The sequence below is a fragment of the Hemiscyllium ocellatum genome, unplaced genomic scaffold, assembly GCF_020745735.1.
Source record: "Hemiscyllium ocellatum isolate sHemOce1 unplaced genomic scaffold, sHemOce1.pat.X.cur. scaffold_3062_pat_ctg1, whole genome shotgun sequence".
NCBI lineage: Eukaryota > Metazoa > Chordata > Chondrichthyes > Orectolobiformes > Hemiscylliidae > Hemiscyllium > Hemiscyllium ocellatum.
The window spans coordinates 47,463-56,743 of NW_026868294.1; the positions used below are offsets into that span (position 1 = coordinate 47,463).

At 46.7% G+C, this 9,281-nt stretch overlaps 1 long non-coding RNA gene across 1 annotated transcript; it reads right to left on the reverse strand.

Annotated features, from left to right (window-relative positions):
* Window positions 1-1,377: 1,377 nt before the first annotated feature.
* LOC132812867 (uncharacterized) lies at window positions 1,378-9,065 on the reverse strand. Its single transcript, XR_009643820.1, has 3 exons — window positions 9,026-9,065; window positions 2,775-2,867; window positions 1,378-1,512 (listed from the first exon to the last, which is right to left on the reverse strand). It is a non-coding gene; the product is annotated as an uncharacterized LOC132812867 (long non-coding RNA).
* Window positions 9,066-9,281: the final 216 nt, after the last annotated feature.

Below are 9,281 nucleotides of genomic sequence, written 5' to 3' on the forward strand. Positions count from 1 at the left end.
ACCTCTATAATGTCACCCTTCAGCCTCTGACACTCGAGGGGGAAACACCTCAAACTAATCAACCTCTCGCTAAAGCTCAAACCTCCAGTCCTGGGACATCCGTGTAAATCTTTTCTGCAGAAAACCGAGTTGTACGCAATATTTTTAAAGTGACCTCACCAACATCCTGTACAGATACAACATGCCACCACAACTCCTATACTCAATGCTCTGACTGATTAAGGCAGATTTGTAAAATGTGTTCTGTACCGCACTGTCTGCATTCGAGTCCACTTTCGAGGAGCAATGTACCTGCAGCCCTATGTCCGTTTGTTTCACAACACTCACCAGGACCTTACCATTAAGTGTATAATTTCTGCTCACAAGCTTCCAGTCTGAAAAATACCTCTCTTCCTTCAAGCCAATTGTGACTCGCTTCTTCTGTATCCCATGTGACCGAACCTTACTAATCTGCCTACCAATCAGAATATTAAGAACACCTTGCTGAGATCCATATTGACAATATCTACCAAACTACCTTCATCAATCTTCTTTGTCACCTCTTCATAAAACTCAATTAAATTAATGAGACATGATTTCCCATGCAGAAAGCCACGTTGTCTACCCCGATCAGCCCTTACCTTCCCAAATGTATGTAAATGCTATCCCTCAGTTTCCCCTCCAACAACTTACCCACCACTGACATCAGGCTCACCGGTCCCATTTCTAGTCCCACTCCTCCACTGCTCACAACAAATGTTAAATGTAACCAGGTCGGTGACATGGCCGATGATATTGGTCTCAGACTGGGTCAGGGTCAGTTTTAGGAACAAGTCAGGCTGGTTTCTTTAATCTGCTCAAATAGCACGTTTATGATCCACAGCAATGTTACTCCAACTATGATGGAATGCTGAATGGCAAACTGTTTGGGTATTGCAAATAAAGAATCGATATTTCCCGTTCTAAAATCACTGACACACACACACACAAACACACACACAAAATAAATAAAATCTCTGCAATTTCATGTTGAAAGAACCTTGTCCAAATATTAGTGTAACTCATGACAAAAGGAAAAATTGAAAGATTGTCCAAAATGTGATTCTGCTTCTGAAGATATTGTACTCACACAGCTGCTAGCAATGGGATTTTATCCTGGGAGATTTGGATTTGGCTGAATTCCCTTTGCATTAGGCAGTCAGTAGGTTCCAGGTTAGCACAGTGGCTCAGTAGTTCGCACTGTTCCATCACAGCATCAGGGGCATGAGTTCAATTCCAGCCTCGGGCGACTATCTGTGTGGAGTTTGCATCTTCTCCCCTTGTCTGCGTGAGCTTCTGATGGGTGCTCCCATTCCCTGCCACAGCCCAAAGCTGTATAATTCAAGTGAATTGGTCAAATGGTCCATAGTGTTCAGCGATTTCTACTTTAGGTGCACTAGTCAGTGGTAACTGTAAGGGCATGGGAAAGTTACTCTTTGGAAGGTTGGTATGGACTTGTTGGGCCGAAGGGTTTGTTTCCACACTGCAGGGATTCTATAAAAATAAGAATGGTAACGATGACAGTAGAGTTTTGTTTTAGCTCGTACATGTTACTGTGATGGGGAATAATGCAGGAGAGAGTGCAATAGGCCGTTTCTTCTCGGGCAGATGACACTTTCTCCCTCTCTGAGTTGAATCACACAATAATGTCATTCTCTCCCAAACTGGACCATGTGAGGTCTCCTTGTACATTGTCCAAACTATGTCTCCATCACATTCCCTGTTCCATGTCGGTGCATCATTGCTGCTGTCATACACAGAGAAGAACATAGAACATAGAACATAGCACAGTCCAGCACAGAACAGGCCCTTCAGCCCACCATGTTGTGCCGACCATTGATCCTCATGTATGCACCCTCACATTTCTGTGACCATATGCATGTCCAGCAGTCTCTTAAATGTCCCTAATGACCTTGCTTCCACAACTGCTGCTGGCAACGCATTCCATGCTTCCACAACTCTCTGTGTAAAGAACCCGCCTCTGACATCCCCTCGATACTTTCCTCCAACCAGCTTAAAACTATGACCCCTCGTGTTAGCCATTTCTGCCCTGGGAAATAGTCTCTGGCTATCAACTCTATCTATGCCTCTCATAATCTTGAATACCTCAATTAGGTCCCCTCTCCTCCTCTTTTTCTCCAATGAAAAAAGTCCGAGCTCAGTCAACGTCTCCTCATAAGATAAGCCCTCCAGTCCAGGCAGCATCCTGGTAAACCTCCTCTGAACCCTCTCCAAAGCATCCACACCTTTCCTATAATAGGGTGATCAGAACTGGACACAGTATTCCAAGTGTGTCCGAACCAAAGTTTTATAGAGCTGCAACAAGATCTCATGGCACTTAAACTCAATCCTCCGTTAATGAAAGCCAAAACACCATGTGCTTTCTTAACAACCCTATCCACTTGGGTGGCCATTTTAAGAGATCTATGTACCTGCACACCAAGATCTCTCTGTTCCTTCACACTGCCAAGAATCCTATCCTTAATCCTGTACTCAGCTTTCTAATTCAACCTTCCAAAATGCATCACCTCGCATTTATTCAGGTTGAACTCCATCTGCCACCTCTCAGCCCATCTCCGCATCCTGTCAATGTCCCACTGCAGCCTACAACAGCCCTCTATACTGTCAACGATACCTCCAACCTCTATGTCATCTGCAAACTTGCTGACTGATGCTTCAATCCCCTCATCCAAGTCATTAATAAAAATTACAAACAGTAGAGGCCCAAGGACAGAGCCCTGTGGAACATCACTCACCACTGACTTCCAGGCAGAATATTTTCCTTCCACTACCACTCGCTGTCTTCTGCTGGCCAGCCAATTCTGTATCCAAACAGCTAACACAGATACCTGTGTTAAAATGAATGTTTTGTTTTAACAAATACAGAAATTGCTGGAAAAGCTTGGCAGGTCTGTCATCATCGAGATGCCTTTTACATGATGTAGTTGTACCCGCCTCCACCACTTCCTCTGGCAGCTCATACCATACGCACACCACCCTCTGTGTGAAAAGGTGCCCCTTAGGCCTCATCAAAATCTTTCTCCTCTCACTTTCCACCAATGTCCTCTAGTTTTGGACGCCCCTAACCTGGGGAAAAACCTTGACTACAAACCCTATCCATGCCCGTTCTGATTTTATAAACCTTTCCTGCTGCGAAATGTGACTCCAATCAACACGAATGGCGGTACTTTCAATAATCCCGGGCCGAAATGCTGACATTCAACACCGACACCTGTTCTTTCTCCATCAAATCACAATTCTAAAACCAGTTTAGTCAGTTTGTTCAGATATATTAGGAGACATTTCTGTGGGATTTACACCTAGACCTTTGTGCCCGGAGGTAGGGACACGAGCACCACTCGGCAATACCCATAAAGCTGTAACATTATTCTCCTGTGTGTTTGTTCATCAGCCTGTTATGACATGCTGTGACATACCTCTGCAACAGGCAGGACATGAATCCACACCTTCTGGTCCAGAGCTAGGAACACTACCACACAATGTCAGGAATTGGAATCAAACCCAGAGCCATGGCTCAGAGACACGGACACTACCCACTACACTACTATACCCAGATTTTGGGTCACATTTTAAGGGGCAGCGTTCAGCTCGGTGTGGATTTATTATAATCAGGTTACCATTACTGAGCTACACAAAACATTTTGTTTTGTTAAACAAGTGCAAGATCGAAATTAACTATGACCATCTTTAATCGCTATTATCTGTAGTCTGCAATATTAGGGAAAGAAATCCTGCAGACATACTCTGCCCAATGAAGGGTCTCAAATAGATATTTATTACTGAACACCAGACACAGAGTAAGACCATAATTTCTGGTCCCAAAACACCGATCAGTATAACCCAACTCTCACGTGTGTCTGCCCTCTGCCTAAAACCATGAAATGATACCAGGCCGCTGATTACTGTCCAGCCTCTCCTCCCCACTGACTGTGTCTGCAATCTGTCCCTCCTCCCTCTAACCACACAAGGCAAACCAAGCTCAGGGTCTTTGTGAAAATCAAGGCCGGAGTGTGCAGGCCTCCTGGAGAGGGGTGGGCATTTTAAAATTAAACGGGGAAGGTGAGGAGGTGGTAATATCACTCACTGGCTGAGGCGTGGCAGATGGAGTTTCGTTTGGATTAATGCGAGGTATTGGATTTGGTAAATCCAACAAGGGTAAGACTTATACAATTAAACGTAGGGTCTTTGGCAGTGCTGTAGGACAGAGACCAAGGCCGTCAGGTAGTATTCTTAAAAATGCGCATCTCATATATATAATGTGATTAAGAAGGTGTTTTGCACACTTTCCTAATTGGTCAGACCTTTGAGTATCGGAATTGGGACGTCATGTTGTGGTTGTACAGGACATTGGTGAGACCTCTCCGGAATACTGTGTCCAGTCTGGGCATCCTGCCCGCTCATTCCATAGGCACACCACCCCTGGGTGAAAAAGCTGCCCCTTAGGTCACTTTTAAATGTTTCCCCTCTTAACTTACAACTATGTCCTCTAGTTTTGGTCTCCACTACCCCCTTATAAAATACATTGACTATTCACTTTGATATTATTGACCTAGATATTATTAAGCTGGAGAGGGTTCAGAAGAGTTTAACCTGGATGTTGCTGGAAATCGAGGGATTGAGCTATAAGGAGAGGCTGAATAGGCTGGGACATTTTTTCACTAGAGAATATGAGATGGAGGGGTAACTTTGCAGAGGTTTATAAAATAGTGAGGGGTACAGATAAGCTGAAGGGCTGATGTCTTTTCCCGAGAGTTGGGGATTCAAAACTGAGGGATATTTTAAGGTGCGAGGAAAAAAGATTTACAGAAGTCAGGAGAGGTAATTATTTTAGACAGAAGCTGACTTGTGTGTGGAATGAACTTGCAGAGGAAGTGGTGAAAGCAGGAAAAGTTACAACGTTTAAAAGACATTTAGATCAGTACATGGATAAGACATCAGTTTGGATGGTGCTGTGAGCAGCTGCCCTCTCCCTCCCTCTCTCTGAATGAATCCCTGTTGCTTTTCTCCCTCTGCCAATGCCTGTGCAGTGGCGTGTGGAGGCCAGCAGAGGGAGGCATTGCATCACTTTAAGCACCACAGAGACTGCCAGACCTGCCCCACACAGAGACACACACAGCAATTGTTAGGGCACGGCATAGATCTCATCTGGTAATTTAAACTAAACATAAATAAATGCTCAATTCGCCTCATAAACTGATAAAATATGAGTGACAGAGAACTCCCAAATTCCACTGTTTAAATAAAACAACAATGTAGTTTTTAACACTGAAAGTGAACTGAAAGAGACCCTCTATCTCTTAACTGCTTATAACCCGACTCCAGCTCTACAGTAATATACTGTTTCTGGGTCTGCCATCCTCTCATATCACAGGGACTTGTAAGCTCTCAGTTCAGAGCAGCATTCACTCTCTCTTAAAGGTACAGTACACACTTTCACCTTCATCCCATTATACCCTGATGAATATCGATAAGTGGAACCTATCCGGATTTCTCTTGCTCTGTGGTTTGTCAATATTTCATCTACTCTGTCTCGTATATGTCAGGACTTTTGTTATTCCATTGACAGTATTTTGACTCTGTCCGTGGGAATATATCAGTATTTCACTTGCTCACACTCCTGTATGTGGGGCAGGATTTCAGTTGTTTCATGGGCACTGTGACAGTATGATAATCTTAATGTTTGTAAATGGGACCAAACCTGCAAGAATTGTAAAGTCTATGGAGGACAGTGTGGAACTCTAACAGGACAGTGACACGCTGGTAGACGGGGATCGATGCAGAGCAGTGTGAGGTGATGCACTTTGGTATGAAAGATAAAGAAAGACAGTTTAAAACAGGCTGTGCCGTTATAAAGGGGCTGCAGGAACAGAGAGCGCTGCGTGTATATGAGCACAGATTGTTGAAGATATCAGGACAAGTGGGGAGAGCAGTAACTCTCACAGATTAGTTTCAGTATCTGAGCTGTTTACAGGGGGGGTGTGTAGGAGGGAGTCTCTGTGCTCCCTTCCTGGGAGGTGGTGATGATGATGTGATGTGAGCCCACCCTCCTGCACCCCGAGACCGTGGGGATTACATTTGTACCAACTCGACACAGAAGGGAGATGGCATCAGGGCCACGGCTTCTAAGTTGTGCCAGGGGGAAACGGAGCTGCCAGTGGGTTTAAAGTGAGAGCTGCCCCTCACTGAACATTGCTCCTTACTCGGTCGGTGGGATGTGGATGTTTCAGAATCCCCACACGAGGCTTCCAGGGTCGTACCAGGGTCCTCCCCACATGGCGGGGGGAGAGGGGGCGAGGGAATAGATATTGGGCACTCCACCACCGGCTTGGCCCTTTCTGTCCTACTCCAGGCTGTTTCTCCTGGAATGGGGGAAAAGGGACGGGGTGAGGGTGGGAGTGGGTGACCCTGCTGTTAGTGCCGTGGTAGGTGGGGGACATGAGGAGGGGTTCGGATGGAGTCAGTCCACAGGGTTGTATCCATGAAGTGTTATTATTAGTGTGAGGGGTAAAGTGGAAGGAGGGAGTGAGAGAGAGGGAGAGAGAGGGAGACAGAGAGAGAGTGTGTTGCGGGAGGCGAGGTGGAGAATGTTCTATAATAGATACACAGCGAGTGTGAGGGAACAGAGAGAATACAGTGACCCTTATGTTGACAGAGCGGGGAAGGTTATTGATGCTTGTCCTGTATTGCTGGACACCTCTTCAGACCGCAGATACTGCACTGAACTGGGTGGGGAGCTCAGACCATGTTCAGTGGGTCTGGTGGTGTGGCCCCCTCTGGGACGAGAACGGTCCCACTCTGTACTAGCCCATCCATCAGGACCGCTGTGCTCCTGTCGACAAACCGTGGTGTAATTGCCCCTTATCTGCCATGCTGAGGGTAAACTGTGCAGGGCAGCTCCAAACTGAGAAAGCTCAACCGTGGGCCCATTGGCCTTTTAAAGATGGCACCATTGCCAGGGATGACAGAATATCAGGGGCACGCGGGTGATGGTGAGTCCCTCCAGCCATGCTGGGTGGGAGAATCGGGCTGGTATTGAATGAGAGGAACACCATGGGGATCGGGTGGGTAGTTAATGAGGTGAGTTCAATACGATAGCACCAGGAAATTAGCACAGCCTCGTGCGGATGATCCCTCTGTCACACTCAATGCACTGAGAGAATTTATTGTCAGAATCTCCCCAATGAGTATTGGACTCTGTTGAAGACAGTCCCATTTACAAAGCTGTAGAAGAAATGTTCATCCAAAACTCTCCATCATCTGACCTCACACCAATCTCCCTCTTTCCCATCTTTCCTGGGAAGACTGGCACATGTTACGGGATGCTTTCGAAGTGTCAACATTTCAGCATTCTGAAACCTGGGAACACATCCTTCCATGACACTGTCTCTCAGTCTCCCCCTCTCTGTCTATACCCCAAACCCCTCCCATGTGGTGATATTTAAACTGATTCCCCTGCCGTCTCTCTCTGGCAGTGATGTTCACACCCACAGCACTCCCTTATCATGGCATAATGGAGATATGAAACTGCAAATGGATGGGAGCTGAACATCGTCTCATTTCCAGCATGGGCTGCAAGTTTCCCCACACTGGGCAGGGATCTAACACAGTGTTACTGAGCAATGTACTGGGGTGGGGTACACAGCCCTACATGCTGGGTGGGTAACTACTCCTGGGTTACAGATCAATGCACTGGGGTGTGTACACAGCCCTACATGCTGGGAGGGTAACTGCTCCTGGGGTACAGATGAATTCACGGGTGATCACTGCACAGGTCACTGTGCTGGTCAGACTGTCTGGTTGAGGTTTATGGATAATGCAATGATGTGGTCAGTGCAGCTCCCCGTGCTGGATGGATATGCAGCCTGTGCACAGTACATCATGTTGGTGGGTGGGTAGGGGGGGAAATGTGATGGACAGGTCACGGAGCTCCACGGAACGTTCTGTCCCTGACATTCTATAGCTGACATTCCCCGGAACGTTCTGTCCCCGACATTCTATAGCTGACATTCCCCGGAACGTTCTGTCCCCGACATTCTATAGCTGACACTCCCCGGAACGTTCTGTCCCCGACATTCTATAGCTGACATTCCCCGGAACGTTCTGTCCCCGACATTCTATAGCTGACATTCCACGGAACGTTCTGTCCCTGACATTCTATAGCTGACATTCCCCGGAACGTTCTGTCCCCGACATTCTATAGCTGACATTCCCCGGAACGTTCTGTCCCTGACATTCTATAACTGACATTCCCCGGAACGTTCTGTCCCTGACATTCTATAACTGACATTCCCGGAACGTTCTGTCCCTGACATTCTATAACTGACATTCCCCGGAACGTTCTGTCCCTGACATTCTATAACTGACATCCCCGGAACGTTCTGTCCCTGACGTTGTTTGTTTGTGAACGGCCGGACGTCAGTGAATTGAACAAACGATAAGATCCCGAGGGAAGAGATCCCGTTCCAGGGAGAAGGAGACACTGCTCCGAAGGCCCCTCAGGCAGTTAAAGGGATGAATACGTTTTCCCTGCATTTACATTTCTTCATGAATTCACAAACTGTTTGTCTACAGGAAACTGGGACAGAATCCTTCAGGACAGCAACATTCCCACCCTCCGTATTAGGAACTGGGAAGGAGTGACCTGTGTCTGCTCTCGAGTGATCGAGTGTGTGGGAATGTTCTAGAAACCATCTGTCCTTATGGATGTGTCTCTGTGTGTTTGGGGAGGGAGGGTTTCTTGTGGTTGATGTCACATTTTTGTCAGAAATTCCGACCTTCCCATTTGTTATTCCAGCTCCAATTATTTTAATAAATCCCTGAATACAGGGACACATTTGAAAATCTCACTGGGTCCCCGATCAAACGGGTCCCTTTGCCTCCAGGCTGATGGATAATGGGTTTGTTTTCCTTCCTCACAGTTAACGTAGTGACCATCTACGTCCTGCTTTATAAAGATTGTGGATTGTCTCCATGTGTCAGACGTTACCTGGGGGCCATGGCAGCGGCGGATCTCCTGGTCATTATCCTCGACCTGATCCTTAGACACATTCCCATTGTTTATGGGAACAGTTTTATTTCCTGAGGTACTCCGTCCCCGTGTGTAATATCCACGCCGTCCTGCTTTATGCAGCCACTGACTGCTCTGTCTGGTTCACCGTCACTTTCACCTTTGATCGGTTTGTGGCCATTTGTTGCCAGAAGCTGAAAAGTAAATATTGCAGTGAGAAAACGGCGGCTGTGGT